The sequence below is a fragment of the Vulpes vulpes genome, chromosome 13, assembly GCF_048418805.1.
Source record: "Vulpes vulpes isolate BD-2025 chromosome 13, VulVul3, whole genome shotgun sequence".
Classification (NCBI taxonomy): Eukaryota; Metazoa; Chordata; class Mammalia; order Carnivora; family Canidae; genus Vulpes; species Vulpes vulpes.
The window spans coordinates 32896253-32916626 of NC_132792.1; the positions used below are offsets into that span (position 1 = coordinate 32896253).

The 20374-nt window shown below is 46.0% G+C and overlaps 1 long non-coding RNA gene across 1 annotated transcript; it reads right to left on the bottom strand.

Moving 5' to 3' along the window:
- Window positions 1-6068: 6068 nt before the first annotated feature.
- On the bottom strand, window positions 6069-8866 carry LOC140595051 (uncharacterized). Its single transcript, XR_011996447.1, has 4 exons — window positions 8305-8866; window positions 8026-8128; window positions 7064-7207; window positions 6069-6404 (listed from the first exon to the last, which is right to left on the bottom strand). It is a non-coding gene; the product is annotated as an uncharacterized lncRNA (long non-coding RNA).
- Between the last annotated feature and the right edge of the window lie 11508 nt (window positions 8867-20374).

Sequence of the window (20374 nt, forward strand, 5' to 3'; positions counted from 1 at the left end):
GGGTCCCAATTGCCCCTTTTTATCAGGACGGCAGGCATATCAAATTAGGGCCCCTCTAATGACCTCATTTTAACTTGATTCCATCTGTAAAGATCCTCTGTCCAAATAAGACTACATTTCCTGATGCTGGGGGTTAGGACCTCTCCTAGGGGAGAGAAGTGGATGTCTGTAACACAAAGATCTCACCCCTGAAGAGTTCCAAAGCCAATATTCAAAAACTAAACAATCTGACACCACCTCTTAGCCAAACCCTGTGCTACCTCCTACCTGGCCCTTCCTGACCATAAGGCTATCTCCCATAGGACACATCTATCACATGAACATCAGCCACTGTAGAGGATGGAGCCCACCCACCGCTTTGGAAGATTTCCTAAGTATAATCTTGTATTTTCCATGCTTTCCTCTGAGGAACATGCTGATAGCACAAGTCTTTCTTCCGTTTAGATACTGAGGGACATTTGCTGCTATAAAAGGATCATTCACATCCCCACTGACCACCTCTGCCAGAACCACGGACCCATACAGCCTTTCCCCTGAAGAAGAGATAGGGCTCTGCTGTTTGCATGCAAAGCTAATGAGCATGACACACCTCATTTTCTAGTCCTCGCAGTGACACCCTACACCTGTCATTCTGTGTGCCAAGCAGGGAAGACTGCGGCTGCCACAGAGATGGGGAGGAGGTGCAGGAGGAAGGAAGGTAGGTAGAGCACTCAACAATTCATCATGATTTGAGTGCCTGCACCTTCATGCTATTTTTTTTTTAATTGAAAAAGCACCCTTAGTGCGACTCTAAATTAGCCTTTGTCTTGGTTTTCTCACCAGAAGACCGTTGACTCTGAAGAGCAGTGCATCAACCTGACTTGGGTCATATTGGGATCCACTTGATCCTTTTCCTGGGTCTCAGGGACCCCTCAAGGCAGATGAGGCCATCACTGAGGGTCTTGTGGCAGCACAGCAGTGTATCCAGATTCCCCTTCAGAAAGGACTTGCTGCCACAACCATGGGGACCACCTCCCCTGCAGAGAGCAGCACCATGCCCAGGGCCAGTGTCCAGCTGAGGCTGGGTGTAGAGGTCCAGGGTCTCCATGCAGGGCAGTGCTCAGGTGCTATTTTAGTTCCAGATGCCTGTGGTGTCAGCTGAGGTCACCCTGGGGCCCAAATCAGAGCTCAGCTTCTCCAAGTCACCCCAGCTTCCTGTCCTTTCCTTCTTTGTGTGTTGCTATGAAGAGTGCACTCTCATGAGCCCCCACAATCTATTCCGTCTCAGAGTCTGCTTCCCTGGAACCTGCCCTGGGACTGGCCTCTCCAGAGACTCAAGTCAAAGCTTGGTCCTGAAGCTGCAAAGAAGAGACACTAAGCGCCCAAAATCTACCTCCAGCCAAGGGATGGGCCCCAAACGTCTGCCTTCCCAGCACCTGGCTGTGATGCTCACAGGCCTGTCCAGACTCCCTTCTGTTTGATCACTGGGAATTAGCTGACTGACGTCTTTCTCCCTCCCTCTCTTCCACAAAGATTGAGAATCTACTCTGTGCCAAGTATTGTTCTAGACACTAGAAATATAAAAGAAAAATGTTTAAATTTGTGAAGCTTACATTCTAACAAGGGGAGCTGACAATTACCTAATAAATCAGTAAAATCATGTCACTTGGTGATGGTACTACAGGGAGGAAAAAGCAGGGGAGGAGAGGGTTTGGGCAGGACAGAGGGGACAAAGTGAACAGAGAAAGATTCATTGGAAAGGTGATATTTGAGCAAAACCTGAAGGAAGTGAGGGACTGAGTCATGAAGCTATTTGAGGATCAGCCTTTCAGACTGCAGAAACAGCAAGTGCAAAGGCCCTGAGGCAGGAGCTTGCTGTCCTGTGTTGAAGGACAAGCAAGGAGGCAGGTGTAACTGGAGCAGAGAGGGCAAACAGTAAGAAGTGAAATCAGAGATCATGTGGGGTGGGGGTGGGGGATAATGGGACTGCAGGTATGGAGGGCCTCCCAGGCCACCATGGAGATTTTGGCTTTGACTCTGAGTGAGTCATGAGCCATTGGAAGACTGAGCAGAGGAGACACGATCAAATGCAACAGCTTAAAAAATCACTCTGGCTGCTGTGTGGAGAATGACCAAGGAGGGTGAAGGCAGAGCAGGAGACCCTTTACATGGGGATCTCAGTAGATATGGGCAGAAGGCAGAGGTGGCTCAGCCCAGGGGCTGTGGTAGATGTGGTCACATTTTGGAGATATTTGGAAGGTAGACATCATGGGACTTGTCGTTGGTCCTTCCCGGGAAGCCAGATGTGTGGCTGGCAGGATCCCTCATGTGAGCACAGCCAGCAGCATCGCTCAGTATGACCAGCAAGGTGTCGTGGCTTTGTGGCCCATCATACCTGTGTGGCTCCCTACTCCATCCATACTAATGACTTGCCTTGAGTAGGTTACACTGATTCTCTGAGTCTCCCACTTCTTCATCTGCGAACTGGGGAATCCTTCTATCACAGGACCATTGTGAAGATTAAGTGAGATAATGTAGAATAAGAGGGGTAGCCGCAGGGTAATATGATTATTTTAAATAATGCAGTTTCCCATGCGCCCTGGAAATGTAGCAGAGGCCCAGGGAAGGGAAAGCAGAACATGAGGGCGGAGGGAAGGCACAGGAGGGGCTCGGGCAGGAGGGGAGCCGCTCGGGCAGCTGGAGGCTGTGGGGTGGAGAGAGCAGGAATCCAGTACACACACTTGCCTTCTCAAGTGAGGCGAGGGGACTCCAGAGCCCAGGCAAATTGGAGTGGGGGCGGCTTTCAGAGAAAAGATGACCAGAGAGAACTCCTTGGATGAAGGTGGAGCAGTGGAAAATGGGAACACCCCCAAATTCTGGAGAGGATGAGGTCATCCCAAATGAAGCCAATCAAAACTCTCCCCAAGGCAGGCAAGAAAAAAAAAGGGGGGGTTGTACTAGGCCAAACACTGCGGAGATGCCTAGCAGCTGCCAAGAAAGGAGGCGAGCCGAGTTCTGGGCCCAAGGCCATGAGCCCCAGAGGCCCCACCTTGGCTAGAAAAAGAGACTAGGGGGGTGTTGGGGGGCAGCCCAGAAGCCTGGGGAGGGGGGCCTGTCTGATTTGTCTGGTGGTGATGGGGTATGTTCCTGGAAAAACTGTTAGGTCCCGGTCAGAGGCAGCGGACGGAGAGCTCTGTGCACCAGGGCTCTGCAATTTTTTTCCTTAAGAAAGACAAGCAACAGGATTAGCCTTCTTTCCATCAGAGATGTGCTACTGATTTATACATATGGGTTTTTCCCGGTAAGCCAGGATATAGCCAGAGGTTAAACTGGGGATCCTGCCTGCCTCACCTAACTAGAGAAAGCCTTGAGGGGGTTCCCTGGGTGGCTCAGCGGTTTAAGCGCCTGCCTTCAGCCCAGGGTGTGGTCCTGGGGTCCCCGGATCGAGTCCCGCGACCCTCATTGGGCTCCCTGCCAGGAGTCTGCTTCTCACTCTGCCTGTGTCTCTGTCTCTCTGTCTCTCTGTGTCTCTCATGAATAAATAAATAAAATCTTAAAAAAGAGAGAGAGAGAGAGAAAGCCTTGGTGTTGAACAGAATGTGGGTTCAGGTCCTGCTGTGACTGTTGACCTTGGGCAGGATGCTTGACCTCTGGGACTTGTAAAATGGGGATCACAGTCATTCCTAGGTGACTCTTCTCCCCTCCCTCACTCCAAAAAGAGACCTACAGATTGTGAAGGTGGATGCTCTCAAGTGTAAGCTGGGGCTTTCCTGGGTCATGAAAGCCATGGGGACTGATTTCTAGGGACCATAGTGGTGTTATGGGGTCTGAAAACTCAGGGAGCTGGGCGTAGCCCTCGGGGTCTCTGAAGCAGCGCCCCGGTCCCAGGATGGGGTGCAGTCTTCATTGGATGCCTCGGTTTGGATGCCTACCCCACACACACTACCATCTGTTCCCACTTCAGCAGGGCTCCAGGGAAATGGAAGAGAACACTTGTGAGAGGGACAGACACCCTTTTCCCAGTTGGTCCTTTGAGGTAGAAATCCCCCAAACCCAACGTCTTCCAGAGACACTGACGTCAGTGAGAAGCAGGGCTGTGGAGCTTTTCTGGTAATCTTCTCGAAGCGTCCACCTCCAGGAAGGATGCCACTGGGATGAGGCCAAGTGCCACAGCTGCTCAGCACCTGCCTGGCCTGGGGAGGCCCCCGTGTGCCCACTCCGACCGTCACAATCCTGGGGCGTTGGGGGCAGGGGTGGCGGCTGGCCATTCCTCTCCCTGTCGCCACCGTCTGCAAGAAGCCAAATCAGCCCACCACCAACAGATTCCTAGAATCTCTTTCTTCCTGCACAAATGGAAACAGAAGTATCTTTCCCTCCCACTCCCCAGTCCCTGGTCTGCCTTCCCCTACCCCCCATCCCTTTGACTGTTCTTTCTCCAGTCATGTCACAGGCTTTGAAAGCCACTTGAATCTTATGGAACTTGATATAAGACAGAAACTCTGACCCCTGGTTTAAGGGACACTGTTACCAGAGTCTTTCAGGCCGATGTGTCACAGAATTTTAGCTCAGACGTGAGATCTCCCCAACCAGCCCAGCGCCCCTTTAATGAGTGGTTTCTCTGTGCCAGGCACTGGGCGCAGTGCCTCACAGGCATTATTTACTTCTGACAATGACTTCATGAGAGAGACACAAGGAGCTCTAGTTTACAGATGTGAAAATGGACATAAGCATTTGCTTCAGGTCACATACAGCACAGCCAGTGTTAGAGGCCAGATCTTATGACTTCAAAGCTGAGCTCTTTGCCACCATGTTACACTTCCCAAAGCATGTTCCACGAATCATTTATTCCTCTAGGTCTGCCAGGAGTGAAAGAGACCTGGAGTCAAGCATGCTAGGTAGATGCTAGCATCTCTTCTTGGAGAGTCTCAGACCATGTTGACAGATTAAAGGCTCTGAGAAGTCCTGCAGGGAATAAATCTGTTTAACTCTCTCTAACCTGGTATCTCCCATACTTATTTGTGCTTAGATTCCAGCCCTGTTTTATTTTTTTAAAATTTATTTTTATTGTTATTTTTTAATTGGAGTTCAATTTGCCAACATATAGCATAACACCCAGTGCTTATCCCACCAAGTGCCCCCCTCAGTGCCCATCACCAAGTCACCCCACCCCCGCCCACCTCCCTTTCATTTCCCAGAGTTAGGTGTCTCTCATGTTTTGTCACCCTCACTGATATTTTCACTCCTTTCCCTTTATTCCCTTTCATTAATTTTTATATTCCCCAAATGAATGAGAACATAATAATGTTTGACCTTCTCCGATTGACTTATTTCACTCAGCATAATACCCTCCAGTTCCATCCACCTCGAAGCAAATGGTGGGTATTTGTCGTTTCTAATGGTTGAGTAATATTCCATTGTATACATAGACCACATCTTCTTTATCCATCATCTTTCGATGGACCCCGAGGCTCCTTCCACAGTTTGGCTATTGTGGACATTGCTGCTAGAAACATCGGGGTGCAGGTGTCCCGGCGTTTCACTGCATCTGTATCTTTGGGGTAAATCCCCAACAGTGCAATTGCTGGGTCTAGGGCAGGTCTATTTTTAACTCTTTGAGGAACCTCCACACAGTTTTCCAGAGTGGCTGCACCAGTTCACATTCCCACCAACAGTGCAAGAGGGTTCCCCTTTTTCCACATCCTCTCCAACATTTGTTGTTTCCTGTCTTGTTAATGTTCCCCATTCTCACTGGTGTGAGGTGGTATCTCATTGTGGTTTTGATTTGTATTTCCCTGATTCCCAGCCCCGTTTTAAAAGGGACACTGTTACCATCCCAGAGAATGCTTTGGGAAATGCCACAGAAGATTACATTACCTGCCATGTTTAGATATTGCCTGGCACATACTGGAGCTCAAAAAATATTGGTTGGATAAAGTGAACATGTTTCTCCTATTTTCAATCATCCTACCCCATTCTCCACTGTTTCTTTCCCTGAAAAGCCCCTCAGCCATGGGAGATACCCAGACCTATAGATAATACACTCCTTTTTTTAAAAAAGATTTTATTTATTTATTTGAGATAGAGCAAGAAAGAGAGAGAGAGAGAGAGAAAACATGTGTGTGGGGGGGCAGGTGAGAGGGGGAAGCAGACTCTCCACTGATCAGGAGCCCTGATGGGGCTCGATCCCAGAACCCTGGGATCATGACCTGAGCCGAAGGCAGACGCTTAGCCGACTGAGCCCGCAGGCGCCCCAGATAACCCACTCCTGGTGTCACTCCTGGGTGGCTCTTTGGGCTGTGCCTGGCACACGGGAAGGAAATGCCATTGGGGCAGTTCCTGAGGCTTCCCCTTTGTCAGCCCCTCGGAGGTCTCTGTTCCGAGGACGAAGGGGAAGGTGGGAGACAATTCCGCTGTGGCCGCAGGACCTTGGGTGTGAGAGACGGTGTGTAACCTCTGCCGGGCCTCCGGGGCCGGCCCTAGATGCGGGGACAGCTCAGACCTTGAGGTGTCCCCCCCCCCCCCCCCCCCCCCCCCCCCCCCCCCCGCCCCAGCACTCACACCTGCATTTCCACCTCCCTTGCTCTCCCTCTCTGCCTCCCGCCGGGCTGGCTGCCCCCCCCCCCCCCCCCCCCCCCCCCCCCCCCCCCCCCGCCCTCCCGCCGCAGTCCGAGGCCCTCCCTGGGCCCGAGGACACCGCAGGGCTGCCCGGGGCTGCCTGCCTGCCTGCGGGGACCCGCCCCTCCCAGGCAGCCGGCCCGTGTCCCCCGTGTCCCCCGCGTCCCCGTGGCGCACCCCGTGTGCCCCTCCCCCCCTCTCCGGACCCAGCCTCCCCGCCCGCGCCCGAGCCCGGTGGCCGCAGCCTCCCGACCAGGCCTAACGCCTAGCTCCTTGTCTACTGCGGGAAAACAAAACGGAGGCCACTGGGGACACACGATCCCCATCACATTCTTGCTCCCTACTGATTCTGCTACCACCATCCCTACTGCTTTCCTGTTCATTTTAGAAGCGGGCCAAAATCCAGGTCAGACTCCCCCAGCCTACGAAGTCAGGTCTCTAAGGTTCAAATCCCACTTGTGTCACTCACTGGCTGTGTGATCTTGAGCAGGTCCCTTAATCTCCTCAGTGCCTCAGCTTCCTCGTCTGTGAAATGGGATAATACTTGCCTCTGCTTCATGGAGTTGATGGAAGGATCCAACGAGATAAACCCCACAGATGGTTGGGTACAGTCCTGGCCGGTTGCAAATGCTAATGAAGTATACCTCCTGTTTCCTTCTCCCCCCACTGCCGCCCCCTCCAGACCTTGTTCCATCATCATGATCCTCTCCCTGCTTCTTGCTCATTGCTCTTGGCCCATAAAAATGCACAAGTCCCTCCATCTTAGAAACCTCTTCTTGATGCTGTGTTCCAGATTTCTCTTTCTTCTCTTCCACACTTCTCAGAAGCTTTCTTTATTGGTTCACTCACTTCCTTATCTCCCTTTTGCCCCTCGGTCTGTCCTGCTGGGGCATCTGCCCTACCATGGTTCTGACATCTGGCACCATCACCAAGGACCTAGCTGAGACCAGTGGGCACCGCTCAGTCCCTGAATTCTGCTTACTGCACTTGACTTTGTTGATCCTTTCTTTTCTTGTGCAAGGCTTGGCTTTAGTGCCTCCTGAGCACTCACTTGCTTCTCCTGATACTTCCTCTATCTTCCCTCCTCCATCCACCTCAGTCTCCTCATCCTCTGCCAGCCCCAGGATGCTATTGGTGCCCTGAGTTTGTCCCTAGTTTATGAGTCTCCCCTGCCCTTTCATGCTCCTTTCAAGTGATCTTAGCAGCTCCACTTCTCCTTGATTATTGATACCTGTTATGAGCTGAACTGTGTGCCCCCCAAATTCATATGTCGAAGCCCAACCCCCAGAGTGACTGTATACAGAGATGGGGCCACTAGGAGGTAATGGGTGAATAAGGCTATGTGTGCAGGGCCCTAATCTGATAGGACTGATGTCCTTATAAGAAGAGGGAGAGTCACCAGAGATCTCTGTCTTCTTTCTGGGCTCATACCAAGTAAAGGTCATGTGAAGACACAGCAAGAAGGTGCCATCTGCAAGTCAGGAAGAGAGTTCTCACCACAAACCACCTCTGCTGCCACCTTGATCTTGGACTTCTAGCACAGTGAAACATGAGAAAACAAATTTTGTTTGTTTAAGCCACCCAGCCTGTGGCATCTTGTTACAGCAGCCGAAGATAATATAATATCTAAGTGTATCAGTTAGCTTTTCCTGTCTAACGAGCAATTCCAAAATTTAGTGGCTGAAAATAACAATGACTTATTTAGCTTACCTTTCTGCAGCTAAGCAGTTTGATCTGGGTTCAGCTAGGTGGTTCTTCAGGTGCTGGCCAGGTCCGTTCATGGGTCTGTGGCAGCTGCTGGCTTGGTCAGGATGGCTTCCTCCAGGGTGGCTCATCCCAGCTCCACATATTCTCTCATCCTCCAGCATGTGGGGCTGAGCTTGTTTTTATGGCAATGCAGCAAGGTGCCAAGAAAGCAAGCAGAGTCGAGGTCTGGAAGGGAAAGCTCAAACTAGAGGCAGAGTTCTGGATCTTTCCATTCACAACAGGTACCTTGGTAGTTGACTTCTCAATATCAAGAAATGTTGGACAATGAACTAGGACTACAGTATAATGATTAAATAAGTAAATTCTGGGAAAGCACATAACATTTTAAAATGTGGTTGACAGGACTTGATAGATGTAGTATGAGGAAGGATGAGGAATAAAGGGCTCCTCCTCCTGGGCAGATGGTTTGGTGGACTGGAGGGAGAGTGGAAATAATTTGCTGAGCTCTTTTTTTTTTTTTTTAATATTTCATGTATTTATTTGATAGAGAGAGCATGAGAGAGTGAGCGAGCACAAACGGGAGGCAGGGAGGGACAGAGGGAGAGGGAGAAGCAGACTTCCCCACTGAGCAAGGAGCCCAACACATGGGGCTTGATTCCAGGGCCCCAGCAATCAAGACCTGAGCCAAAGGCAGACGCCTGACTGAGCCACCCAGGTGCCCCTTGCTGAGCACTTATATGCTGGATACTGTGCTAAGCACTTTGCACCCAGAGAACACTGAGATGCTTGAGAAAATGTCTCTGAATCAGACTTGCTGCATTGAAGGCCAGTTTTGTTACTGACCCAGAGAAAGTTCCTTAACCTTTCTGTGCCTCAGGCTCCTTATCTGTAAAGGAGGCACAATAATGACACTTACCCAGGTGCCTGGCTGGCTCAGTTGGTAGAGCATCTGACTCTTGATCTTGGGGTCGTGACTTTAAGCCCCATGTGGACCTGGAGCTTTAATAATAATAATAATAATAATAATAATAATAATAATAATATAAATAATGGCACTTACCTCATTCAGCTCCTTGTGCTGATTAAATGAAATAATACATGGGAGCTACACAGAAGTGCCCAGTTCATGTGGTGCCATATAAATATTTGCCATTGGCATTACTGTCTCATTGAATCCTCACAACCAACCTATGAAGTAGATGCCTTTATCTCCATTTTACAAGTAAAGAAACTGAGGCCTGGAAAGGTTAAATAATGGCCTTAGCACGCATGGCTAGGATGTGGTGTTGGACCCAGGCAGCCATAACTCTAGAACCTATGCTCTTAACCACCTCTTCCTCTGTAGTCCCCCGTTTACCATTCATCAACAGGAAGAGAACATGTCTGAGGTTGAAGATGATGAGTTTGGTTCTGGATGTTGATGTGGAATTGCCTCTAGGGCATCCAGGTAGAGACTTCGGTCAGCAGTTTGGTTTGTACATGGAGTGTAGGAATCAAGACACTAGACAGATGGGGATTGAGTCACGGATCATAAGGTCACACAGGGAGATGGTGTAGCATGGCGACAGAGGAGGGCCTGGGACACATTTAAAGAGCAGATGGATGAAAAGGGGTCTGAAGACAGGCAGCCAGAGGGGAGAGAGAAAGAGAGAGAGAGAGAGAGAGAGAGAGAGGTTTTAGAGGGAGGGAGACTGTATGTCTGAGTTTGCCTGGGAGAGTCTTGATATATGACAGTTAGCCTGGCATAATAATTCATTAGTGCCCTTTGTCACTTTAAACAGTGGCCCAGTTTGGAAGACAAATGATATATTCACTCTCCTTAGAGGGTCAAGGAGGTGAAAGCATCAGGGAGGAGGAAATGCAGGTGTAAAATACCACAGAAAGAACAAGGAAGCTATGTTTGCAAAGTGGTACACTGGAGTAGGATCTGGCAAACTGATGACCTTGAGAGAGGTTTCTGAGAAAAGAGGTGGTAAAGGGATTCATGTTGATGTCTGAAGAGGTAAGTAGAGATAACAGACATGCACAAGTCACTGTTTTTGAAACTAGGGAGGCAGAGGTAACAGACAAGACTCTGTCCTGGTGGAATGTATCGTGTATGTGTGTGGTTTAGGAAGAATAAAGCAGAGTGACATGACAGAATCACTGGAAGCTACTTGAGGCACATGGCAAGGGGTAGAGAGGGAGATGGAAGCCCCTCAGAAGCTGTAACACTTGACCTGAGAGTTCTGTGAAAAGAGCAAGCCTGCCTGTGAAGTAGAGGGATGGAAACTTCCAGAGAGAGGCAAGAGTTCATGCAAAGGTCCTGAGGTGAGAGTTTGAAAAGCAGAAGGAAGGCCAATGAGGGTGGCAGTGGACACCAGAGAGGAGAAGGTGGGTTCCAGAGCTAATAGGAGCGAACTGACAATGCTTGGTGACAGACTGGATATGAGAGGGAAAGCAGAGGATGGTCTAGGATGGCTTCCTATGTCAACTTTGGAAACATGGGTACCACTCCTCCCCACTCTCAGACAGAGCCAGCAGAAGAAATTGTTTTTGTTTTGTTTTTAAAGATTTTATTTATTCATGAGAGACACACAGAGAGAGGCAGAGACACAGGCAGAGGGAGAAGCAGGCTCCCTGTGGGGAGTCTGATATAGGACTTGATCCCAGGACCTTGGGATCATGACCTGAGCCAAAGGCAGACAGACACGCAACCACTGAGCCACCCAGGTGCCAAAGAAACTGGTTTTGATGGAACACAATGAATTATGTAGCAAGTTGAATAGTGGGTTATCCACTTGGACATATCCTTTGTCCAATCATAATCTGTGAACCTCTGAATGTAACCTTATTTAGAAGAAGGGTTTTTGTAGATGTAATTAAGGATCTTGAGATAAGATTATCCTAGATTCAGAATGGGCCTTAGATCCAGTGACAGGTGTTCTTATAAGAAGAAGTCAGAGGGAGAACTAACATACCAAGAGGAGAGGGCCATGTGAAGATGGAGGCCAGAGACTGGATTCCTTGCACCCATAAGCCAAGGAATGTCTGGGGCTACCAGAAGCTGGAAGAGGCAAGGAAGGATCCTCCCCTAGAGCCTTCAGAATGAGCATGGGCTTGCTGAGACCTTGACTTCAGACTTCAGGCCTCCGTAGCTGTGAGAGACTCCACTCTGGTTGTTTAAAGCCACCAAATATGTGCTAATCTGTTATGGCAGCCACAGAATACTAATACAAACTACTCCATGGGGAGTGTGGGCAGCTAGACAGAGGTGTTGGCTGGACAAGTGGGTGCATGGAGCACCTCTCAGGAGAGTGTCCAGGGCTGGAGATAAAGCTTTCAAAGCTGGTTGAATAGGTGGCAGTTTAAATCAGTGTTTTTATTATTATTTAAGTAGGCTTCAGGCCCAGTTGGAGCCCAACACGGGGCTTAAACTCATGACCCTGAGGTCAAGACCTGAGCTGAGATCAAGAGTCAGATGCTTAACCGACTGAGCCACCCAAGTGTCCCTAAACCAGTGTTATTTTTGGGAGGAAGCTGGAATATGACTCCAGAAGCTCTTTCTCAGAAGCACAAAACAAAAATCTTCCCAGATTCTTAAAAAACAGACTTCACTCACTGATATAACCAAACACCCACACTATAATATATATCAATGAAATGTAATGTTCGTATCAAAGAATATGTTGATACGCTTTTTAACCTCTCCCAATGAATTAAAGAATATTTTTGTCAGATTAGTTTAAGTCAGGATTGCTTGCACATCCTTGAACTTCTTCTGGGTCTGATGTTAGGCTAGCCCATTTTATATCAGACACTGCTGAGAAACATGAGGAGAAGGGTCTGTATGTTAGAGAAGCACCAGAAACAGTAGTTATTAGTTTATGAAATTGCATAGATTCCTCCCGATGCCCCTGAGTGGGCAGAGGAAGTGCTCCTGTAGCACACCCTGCGTGTGTAGCTCCTCTTCATCACTTGTCCCAAACTGCAACACTCACAGATGTTACAGAATGGACATGCCACTCTTAGCACCTGGTGTGTCTCTAATGTTTGCAGAGCCTGGGTCAAGAGTACAAATGGAGGCCCACATCATACATATGTAAGAATCTGCCAACTATTAAACCCATGAACAATTAATTAGAGTATAGTTTGTCTATCTAACCTGACAAATAACTTTCTAATGCCCTGGATGTCCAGGATCAAATTCAGAACTGTCAGGCTGTTTGAAGTTTGCACTGGATTGTGGAGCACTCTCAGGGCTCCCTCCCGGCCCCTTCCCCTCCCACAACCTGTTCAGCAGCACACCTGGAGGTTGTCTCTCAGGATACAGGCTGACACCAGAGCACAGGGCCAAGCTTCAGCCACATGCACCTACAATCCATGCCCCAGGCCACCCTCAGGCCTGAGCACCACAGTGGCTCCAGAAGACTGGCTCAGGAAAGAGGCCCTGCATAGGCCCTAGAGTTGGTTTGGGTCACCTGGGGCAGGAAATTCTGGGATCTACCAAAGGGCATGGACTATGGACAGGTTTGGTCCCTTGGCCCTGTGGATTCCTTGTCCAGTGAGAAGCAGCCCAGAGAACAGGACACAAGACAGGGGCTCTTCTTGCCTGGGTAGATCTAAGGTGGGGGTTGTGGTCACCCTAACAAAAGAGTCTGAGAAGTGGACCAAGACCTGGCCATGCTCAGGTGTGGACTTTCTTATGTACTTTTTAGTTTCAAGAGAATGCCAGGTTACGAAATGAAATACCACAGATATTTTGAGCCCTGATTAATAAACAGCATTATCATGCCAATATTTCATTGAGTCTTAGAAATCAAAGGACAAATCCCTAAAAAGTTTTAAATATAGTAAAATAAGACATTAATGAAGCAGCATCTTAGGTGGCAGTGCTTTACAAAAGGTTTTTCCACTTCTTTCTTTCTTCCTACCTTCCTCTCCTCTTTCCAATCGCTCTCCTTCTTTCCAAAGCAGGAAGAGCCAGAGTAAAAACGATAGGCTTTGATGGAGTCAACTAAGGAAAGTTCAGCTCAAGTACAAAACAAGAGGGCAGCAGCAGAATTCCAGGAAATGTCAGTATCTAGTAATCAAGCCGCAGAAGAGCTTCTACCAAGGAGTTTAGGAGTGGGGTGGGGGGGAGTGGAGAGACGAGGCCTCCATAGTCTGGGGAGGAAAGGGTTCCTCAGGAGGGTGTTGTCCAGAAGAGCAAATGCCTCAAGGGGCTGCCATCTTCCTGAGACCAACTGAAGCAAGCCTGGCCCATGCCTCTTCTGGCCCAATCCCTTAGCCTCTCTGGAGAGCACTAGCTCTCCTCATCCCCCATCTGCGCCTGCTCCAGTCACACCCTATCTTTTCTTACCCTACATACCCTTGTTTCATCAAGACTGTCCACACCTTTGGCTTCCCAACCTCCATCTCCAGCCTTGGTCTCTTCCTGGAACCTCTGCCAGAACAATGGATCCTGGGCTGAAGGTGCTGCTAAATCGCTGAGCCACCCCGGGCTGCCCCTCATTTTATATCTTCATTACATCCTCTCCCCCACCAAACTGTGAGGCTGGTAGGGAAAATTTACACAGCATTATAAACCAAATCTAAGTGCCCCCAAATTTATAGAACATAGTAATACTTTCTCATAGAAGTTCATTTAAAAGTTAAATTTAATGAAGCAATCAGGGAAGATTTTGTTTAAGAATTCTCCAATCTTTATTAATCTGCTTTTTAAAAAAATCCCCAGTAGGGCAGCCCAGGTGGCTCAGCGGGTAGTGGTGGCTCAGCCTGGGTCTGCAGCCCAGGGCCTGATCCTAGAGACCTGGGATCGAGTCCCGCGTTGGGCTCCCTGCATGGAGCCTGCTTCTCCTTCTGCCTGTGTCTCTGCCTCTCTCTCTCTCTCTCTGTCTCTCATGAATAAATAAATAAAATCTTAAAAATAAAAATTAAAAAATCCCCAGTCTTTCAGGTCAGCCCCTCTGGTTGGATCCAGGTTTTAAAAGGGCACCTTATTATCTCCCACTCTGGATGAAATACGAGCCTACATATCTGTATTACGTATTTTCACTTCATTATAGGAGATATGCTCTTAGATGTTCTGCAAGTGGAAATCTGGAATTTAACATTTTTAAAACTGAGCCCCTTCCCCAATGTTTGTGGGCTTGCTCCCTCATCTCTAAACTTCATTCAAATACTACCTTCTCAAGAAAGCTTTCCTCAGTCATTCTATTGAAATCTGCAGCTGTCTCCTCCCCGGTCACGTCATATAACCTCTTTCCTGCTTAATTTTTCTCTGTAGCACATATCACTGCCTGACATATTACATATTTTTTTCTTTTTTTTATATTACATATTTTATTAATATTCTGTTAATTACCTATCTGCCCACAATAAAAGATAAGTTCCATGAGGGTAGGATTTGTTTCTTGCTGCATCTCAGTGCCTTGAGCAGTATCTGGCACAGAGTAGGTCTTTATTTATTGAATGACTAATGAGTGGCTTATTGGATACCTACCCTTGGCTCCCACCTCAAACTCACCCTTTCTAGAAACAAATTCTAACACTTTTTTTGAAAAAAAAAAACAAAAAAACAAAAAACAATACCCAGGTTAAAAACAGTGGCATCATTTTTCTTTCCTATTTCTTCAGTCTTAACTACCAAATTCCCAGCTCTTGGCCGTTCTTGTGTTATGTCTCTCACTGATGCTCTACCCTTAATAGATGCTCAATAGAATGCTGTACCAAGCTTACTTCAGGCAATTGGGATGGAGGGAAGAGAGGAAGATTTATTTTTTTCCTCCTTACCCTCTCAAGTACTTAGTATTTGGGCAGTCCGGGTGGCTCAGTGGTTTAGCGCCTGCCTTCGGCCCAGGGTGTGATCCTGGGGACCCGGGATCGAGTCCCACATTGGCCTCCCTGCATGGAGCCTGCTTCTCCCACTGCCTATGTCTCTACCTCTCTCTCTGTGTGTCTCTCATGAATAAATAAATAAATAAAAATAAATAAACTTAGTATTTTAAAAACCAATAGAGTTGTAGTAGACAGTGTTGTTTCCCATCACCCATATCTACCCCCACTTCCTTACTTCAGGTGTCCATCAGCCTCCACATGGCCACTTCACATTCAGGAGACACTGACTCCAACTGTTCAACTTGGCTGACAGAGAGAGGATGGGTCCTGATTAGTTTAAGTCTTTATCTGCTTGTATATCGTCACCCCCTGCACTGGAAGCATGACTGAAGTTGACCCACTTAAATGTCTTCTCTATCCTCATCGATGTGGACAAGACAATGCCAACTGACTCTGGCAGTCATTGTGTAACCACAAAGGGAACCAGCCAAGGACAAGGATGTCACTGAGCACAGCAGACCTGAGAGAGAAGAAGTTTGGGTCTCTGATGCTCAGGATCCCATCCTCTGTCTGCACTGCTGGTCCATTCATTCCCTTATTCTACAAATACTGACTATCTGCTATGTAGCAAGCAGTGTTTTACTTGCTGGGGATATAGCTGTAAATCTAAACAGACAAAAATCCCTACCTCATAGAGCTTCCATTTGTGGGAGGAGGGGAGAAAGTCCTGACAGATCGTAAAAATAACTATAATACACTAGTAAATAATACATTAGAAAGTTATAAGTGCTATGTAAAAAAACCCAAAAAACCCTGAAAACAAAACAGCAATTTTCTAGAATGGATTCTCAAGCACTGAACTCCTGTATGTATTGTGTGTTCTTCACAATAATTAATAATCAATCAAGTAATCAGTAATCAATCAAGATACCCCTTTTGGAAGATGACAGTCTTGTAGTTTGCAATGTGTAAAGAAAACATCATTGTGCACTGGGGTTGGGATTCTGATGTGATTTTTTTCTAATCCAATTGAAACCATTGTGCATCAGTGATTGAAGACAGCTGGAAATTATGAAGGACATGGGAGCCTTCTTGGGCATTGGGATTTTAAAAGGCATTTGTCTTTAGGCAAGGCTAATCACCACGTGAATAAATCTCAGAACTGCCTATTTGTGTTGCAAAGATCAGATGCAAACAAGATAAATGACAACAAAACAATAAAATATACATGTGCAGATGTAGTGGGGATTATTTGAATTCTGGATTACTAATAGACTGGCGTTAAAAATGAATTGATGCCATCATGTATCCCATATTTTATTTTATTTTATTTTATTTAAAGATTTTATTTATTTATTCATGACAGACACAGAGAGAGATAGAGGGAAAGGCAGAGACACAGGCAGAGGGAGAAGCAGGCTCCATGCAGGGAGCCTGACATGGGACTCGATACTGGGTCTCCAGGATCACACCCTGGGCTGAAGGCGGTGCTAAACCTCTGAGCCACCAGGGCTTCCTATCCCATATTTTAGAGATACTCCTAACTTCTGGCATAAATTTATCCAACATCAAGCAACATTTTGAAATGTACATAGAATACCATATAAAAACTATCAAAATAGCTTAATGTTATTACTAGAACACAGTGTATCAGGAGATAAAAGTGTAAGCTCTGTGGAAACCAAATGTGTAGGATTGTATTTAATCGCAAAGCCTAGAACTGCTAAGTTTATTGACAAATTGTCAGTCCTCACACACACATACACACACACACACACACACACACGTGGAGAACAATGATCAAAGTTGATCAGAGTAAACATAAGGATTGACAAGATATCCCTGTCCAGCATAACTATTGAAATGGCAGTTGATATAAGAGAGCAATTTTTATCACCACAACACAGTGAAATGAGTCACTGCAAACCAGCAAACCCAGTGATATTCTGAATCCTAGTGTTCTTGTAGGGTTGTCAGTATGGCAAACTATGAACTGAGTAAAGAAGCCCAGGAAAATATTTTTATGCTGCCAACCGTGGCTATCTTGTATGGACAACTCACTGATCCCTCATGGTATGGACTGGAAGTGAGAATCTAGGATAGGCAAGGTGGCTGAAGCTCTGGTCAGCAGCAGAAGACTGTCTCCACCTTCATGCTGTTGCACCAGAGCTCTAGCTCCTCAGTGTCCTTATATACAAAGAAACAGTTGTCTTCCAAAATATGTATGAAGATTTAAGACAGGCACTTAATGAAGCTGATAAAATTGTCAAACATGTCCCAAACAGTCAGTTAAATAAATCCCTGGCCTTTTCTCTTGGCTATATGAAGAGACGGGTAATGATTACAAAGCACCCTTTCAAATGAAAGCTCATTGTCTTTGGATGAGAAAAGTTTTCATTCTTCCAAGTTATATTTTATTTTTTTAAAAGGTATTTTTTATTTATTTATGATAGTCACAGAGAGAGAGAGAGAGACACAGGCAGAGACAGAAGCAGGCTCCATGCACCAGGAGCCCGACGTGGGACACTATCCCAGGTCTCCAGGATCGCGCCCTGGGCCAAAGGCAGGCGCTAAACCGCTGTGCCACCCCGGGATCCCCATTCTTTCAAGTTATAAAAAGAACTTTTTCATTGAAAACTTTCCCTTGGTAAGATACTGTGCCTGGCTGGGTCTGGCTTTACAAGTGAATCTATGTGCTCATGTCAACTCCTGTCCGCGCTGTTACTAGGCAGGCATATGTATGAGTGGTCCACTATCAAGACCAAAGAGTCACGGTGCTGGAAACCTGGCCCCATCTGGCAGAGGCTCTGGTCTGAGGAGTTGAGATTTTTGCCATTGCCTGAAAGATTTGGTTATTAACCCATTTGAAAATAGGAAGAGACACCTAAACGACTTAATAAAAAGCCTCTGATGAGTCAAGCTGGAAGTGGTCTGATAAAGAAACTTGTAAGGCACCGCTTTAGGATATCACCAAATAACTTTGGACCTTTTTTAAGAAGAGCAGATTCTAGAGATATGTTCAGATGGTTTCTTGAAACCACTTTTTTTTTGTTGTTGTTCATTTAGGTTTTTTTTTTTTTTTTTTAGGTTTTTTGTTTTTGAATAGTCATTTACATTGTTTTGTTCTGCTTACATCATTTTAAGTGGAATTATTTCTCAGCATCTGATCCAGTCAGAGAAGGCCATTAATCAGAATAGTAGTCAACATTTACTAGCATTTTCATTGTGTAAGGTGCTGTGGAAGTGCACATACTCATTTAATCCTATGACACTGGGAGGCAGGTATTATCCCGTAAATAAGCGACTGTTACTATCTCCGTTTTATAGATGATGAAACAGGCCCAAAAGGTTAAGCATCTTGCCCTAGGTCGTGCAGGTAGAGAAGCCATAATTAAATGCCAGACAATTCTGGCTTTCAAGACCAAACTTTTAACCATTATGTTATATATTTTAAATATATAAATATGTGTGTATGTATATATTAAAATAAGTGACACTTTGTTGCTGCTGCAACAAATGACCACAAGCCTATTGGCTCAGAACCACATGATTATATTATCCTAGCATTATGGAGGTCAGAAGTCTGAAATGGGTCTCACTGGACTAAAATCAAGGGGTACTCAGGGCTGCATTCTTTCTGGAGGCTCTAGGGAGAATCTGTGTACTTGCTTTTTTCATCTTCTAGAAGTTACCTGCGTTTCTTGGCTTTTAGCTCCCTTCCTCCCCCTTCATTTTTTAAAGGTTTTATTCATTTATTTGACAGAGAGAGAGTGTACAAGTAGGGGGAGCAGCAGGCAGAGGGAGAAGGAGAAGCAGGTTCCTTGCTGAGCAGAGAGCCTGATGCAAGGTTCACAAGGTTCGATCCCAGGACCTTGGGATCATGACCTAAGCCAAAAGCAGATGCTTAACCGACTGAGCCACCCAGGCACCCCTTCTTCCTCCCTTTTTAAAGGCAGAAGCATTAAAACCTTCAGTTCTCTCTCTGACTCCGACAACTGTTCTCCTGTCTCCCTCTTTTGCTCTAAGGACGCTTGTGATTATATCTGAATAATCCAGGATAATCTCTTTATTTTAAGGTCATTGATTAGCAACCCAAATTCCATCTACAACACTAATTACTCCTTGCCACATAACAAAATATATTCACAGTTTCCAGGGATTAGGACATGGACGTTTCAGCAAGGTCATCATTCTGCCTACCACAATTTTTTAGTTCAAAATTCAAAACTTAAAAAGGTGTGCAGTAGAAAAAATCTCCCTTCTATGTCTGCACCCTGGTCACATAGCTCTGTCCGCGCTGATGTTATTCTGTGTCTTAGATTTATTTTATGCAGATAAAGGCAAATAATATATTTGTTTCTTTTTAAATCTTTTACCTTCACCATAAACACTGTCCTACATATTGCTTTTTTTTTCATTTAACAAATATGTCCTGGAGATTATTGAGGTTGATATATAAAGATCTGTGTCATTCTTTCTGAGTCTGCATAGTCTTTGATTACATGGTTGTGTATCATGTTGTACTGACTTTCACTTATCCCACAGGACATGTTGGGGGTCTCCAATGTTTTAATTGTTTTTGATTTTTTGTGATATAAACAATGCTGTAACAGCTTTGTACCATTATCTGGCAAGTATAGAGTGTGTCTATGGGATTAACCCATAGAAGGAGAATGACAAGGTCAAGGAGTATGTGCATTTACCATTTAAATAGTTAGTGCTAAACTGCCTTCTTTTACCCTCTCCAAGTAGGAATTAAAAAATAAAAATAAAAAACACATAAAGAACTTATGTTTATCTAACAAATGTAATATATATCTCTTGATGTCTAGGTATGTGTTTTAAAATTAAAATTTTCAGTAGTTGTGTTATTTGCTTTTTTTTTTTTTTTTTTTTTTTGAGTAGACTTCATGACTGGCATGGAGCCCAATGCAGGACTTGAACTCACAACCCTGAGAGCAAGACCTGAGCTGAGATCAAGAGTTGGACTCTTAACCTACTGAGCTACCCAGGTGCCCTGTGTTATTTGCTTTTCATTATTTTCCTTTAATCCTTTTAACATTTCAAGTTTAACAAGCTATTTTATCTTTATTGTGATTTTTAAATTTCCTTCTTTATGGAGAGTGATTTTTGGCTTTCTGTTTATAAAGTACTATAAGCTTCTATTTAAATATATTTCTTTATATTAGAAGGGTGAGATGATTTAAAGTATGACAATACTAATACAGATGTAATCCTGATATGGCCTAAAAAT